At 41.9% G+C, this 3,474-nt stretch overlaps 1 pseudogene; it reads right to left on the bottom strand.

The window, feature by feature from the left end:
* Positions 1 to 2,728: 2,728 nt before the first annotated feature.
* On the bottom strand, positions 2,729 to 3,223 carry LOC101576154 (annotated as a pseudogene).
* Between the last annotated feature and the right edge of the window lie 251 nt (positions 3,224 to 3,474).

Raw genomic sequence — 3,474 nt, forward strand, 5'->3', positions numbered from 1 at the left:
AGCCTTTGTTATCTCGGGCCAGTTTTCCAGCCCTGTAAAATGTTGTTCGTAGTCCAAAATATCACCCATCTGCAGAACGCTCCCTCTTTGATATTTGAACAAAGCAGGCAGTTGCCTTCACAATCGTTTTTGTTCATCAAGATGATTTACTGGCTTTTGCTAGCTCTGCCCTTGTGCAATGACTTTTGCATTTACAGACATCTTTTCCTTTCTTGGTTATGATATTCTTGTGCTGTTCTCTCTGTCCTTTTAAAGAAAAATAGAAAAATCAAGCATCAAACCCAAAAGCACATTTACAAAATGAAGTGGAAGAATGCCTGTGTGCCCTCTGGATGGCTTGAGAAAATATTGCTTTGTTGCAGACCTTGCAAGTGAGGAGAAGGCTCAGGTGCTTCGGTCCAGTGCTCTGACTCAGCTCACTGGTTGTCCTTTGTTCTGAGCAAGCTCTCCTAAACATTTCATTTGATAAGACTTTGGGAACCAGAGTGCCTGTGATTGGGGCAACCTACTTCACATGTCCAAGGGACCAGATGGTCTCATTTATCTGTTTGTAAAAAAAGAAGCACTTTTGACTCTCACATAGCAAAATGCATAGTTAATGAAAATATCTATGAGGGATGAATGAAGCAGACACTACAGTCTCAGGGTGGCAATAGCTCACTTTCTGTGCCAAAGCTCAGAAACTGACGGGGACCCACATTAGGTATCATACTAGGTACCCAAGTTAGGTTGTCCAGCCCACGATGAAACCACCCTTGACCACCATCTGTCTCCCTGAAGGCAAAGCACAGCATCTCTTTCTCTGTTTCTCTCCATAGAAATTACCTGTGGGCATCATACATGGAATTTTTTTTCAAAGTTTTATTGATAAACATACATGGAATTGTGGATGTGTTGGTGTCGGGAGGACACTTCCTTTCCCAACACTCACCAGCTGAATTTTCTATTCATGTGTAGTTGCTAGATGTATTACATCCTAGAGATAGCCGTAGAGGGTCTCAGTAAAATAAACTTGCAGATTCCTATGCACACCAGAGCTTGCTCACGCATGGAATGTACAAAAATGCTTTCAGGATTAAAAGCATGAATCAGTTTAGTTTCTGAAGAATAATAGTGTTTTGTTATACTCCTCATTTTTGAAAAAAAAAGTTATAATGTATTTAATATTTTTAGTCTTTTATTGATACAGATTAATGAAATTCATTTTGGCACATTTGTTCATGCCCATAACATATTTTGGTCACCTTGTACCCCCCCTTCTCCCTTTGCCTTGTCCTCTTCTTTTCTTTTCTTTTTATTTTTTATTTCTTAAAATTTATTTTATTGAGAAACAAGTATCAATGAGATACTTTCCAAGCTGATTAAGAAGACATTTTTAATAATTAATACATTGTACATTGTTATCTTCTCAGTGGTCATCCACAGCACAAGAAGCAGCCAGACATCCTGTCCAAACACTATGACTACAAATCCTTCCCCTCCCTAAACCAAGTGAAAGCAGCCATATATCTATCCTGACTATTCTGTATATACAAATAAAATTGGTTCTTCCTCTGCATCCCCCCTCACCAGTTCAGTCCTGTCAGAGATGGGTATTCTATCGGCATCTAAATATTATAGGTGCTTGAATTCAGTAAAACAATCCAACACAGTTCATACAATAGTAGAGGGTTGTCCGCAGTTCTCTTTTATTTTTAATGAGGAGATAAAATAATATTACGAAGGGGACTTGTGAAGATTCCTGACATTAAAAATACGTCTTTTGCTCGAGTTGAGAACCATTGCATAAGATCTTCCCTGACCTTTCTTCTCGCTTAATTTCCCATGACTCTGACCTTTGGGAAGGCTCCTCTATGCTCTGAACTTGCCATATTTCCGATGCTTAGAATCTATCTCAGCTGTCAGAGTGCTCACCTTTGATTTTATATTTTGAGAGTACTGTCATGAATTTCAGGTGGAGGAGGGTTTCCAAAGTTCAGTTTTGGTCTTTGTGGAGCTTCTCATGCCATTGTGAACCACTGTGTATTGGTCTCCTGCGTGCGGCCATGGGCCCCTGATTCCTGGTGGCAGCGTTTCACCCAGTCTGCCCCAGTCTCTCATCAGACTGCTGGGGCAAAGTTATTACACCCTCATCTTGTATTAAAACTCCTATTTCCTTGGTGCAGGCAATCTCAATTAGGTTGGAGCCAGCAGGAATGTAATCCAAGTTAATTAATTAATGCAAATCTGTGAATAACCTAGAGCCCCATAGACACACACTGGGTCCTCCCCTCCCACAAGTGCCAATAATTTTCACAGTATATATTTTCCCACCATATTTAGCTCATAAGAGCTACATGGCTCAACGTGGATGGGGAAGGAGTTAAAAGACACAGGTTTTTGGCAGAAGGTGATAGCTCTATCAGATACTTTGCTTTTCAAGTTTAGGACTTACTTATTGGGAGTGGGGAACAAACACACTTCAACTAATACTGTGCTTTGCCTTCTTTCCGTACCTTTAGTAATAATCTTGTGCTATATTTTGACCATTATTTAATTTTATTCCTAACCATAAACTTAACTCTGCAATCCAGGAACATTTGGAGGGGAGCAAGGAAAACATGCAACCCAAAGAACTGAGATAAGAGCAGAGAAGATAGGACATTATGAGCAGGAAGGGTGCAGGGTGCTCTCCTGAGCTAGAGGAATGATCTGATCTGGTGGTGGCAATACATACAAGTCACACTCGTTAGGGCTGTCCACAGGCGGTGATTGTGGTCTTCTTTTCAGCCTTACCATTTCTGGACCCTAGGTGCTCCATGGCCTCCACCATGTTCATGCCTTCTTTCATCTTCTCGAAGACCATGTGCTTGCTGTCCAGTCACTTGGTCTTGGTAGTACAGATGAGAAACTGGGAACTGTTTGTGTTTGGCGCAGCATTTGCCATGGACAAGATGCCCAGGCCTGTGTGCTTCAGGTTGAAGCTCTCATCATTGAATTTCTCCCCGTAGATGGACTTGCCGCCAGTGCTTTTGTGGCGCGTGAAGTCACCACCCTGGCACATAAATCCTGGAATAATTCTGTGAAAGCAGGAACCCGTATAACCAAATCCTTTCTCTATAGTGCTCAGAGAATGAAAGTTTTCTGCTGTCTTTGGAACTTTGTCTGCAAACAGCTCGAAAGAGACACAGCCTAAGGGCTCGCCATTGTCAGTGATATCGAAGAACATGGTAGAGTCGACCATGGTTGGCAACAAAGGACTAAGAGGATGGATAGAGGCGTCTGCAAAGCGGTCGATCTTATGCTATTAATTTAAGACTTTTCTGGAAGCCTTTTGTATTTTGTGGAAACAGTGAACCAGGAAGACTTGAAAGAAGCCGGGTTTATAGATCAGCTCATAGCAGAAGAATGGGGAGGTGGTTTTGAGAGGCCAGGGTAGGAACAAGTGGAGGGAGACTGGGAAGTGTCACTGTGCATCAGGCGGCTGATCCAGAG

This window comes from Octodon degus, unplaced genomic scaffold (genome assembly GCF_000260255.1).
Source record: "Octodon degus isolate 3935 unplaced genomic scaffold, OctDeg1.0 scaffold00010, whole genome shotgun sequence".
In the NCBI taxonomy this organism is placed as follows: Eukaryota; Metazoa; Chordata; class Mammalia; order Rodentia; family Octodontidae; genus Octodon; species Octodon degus.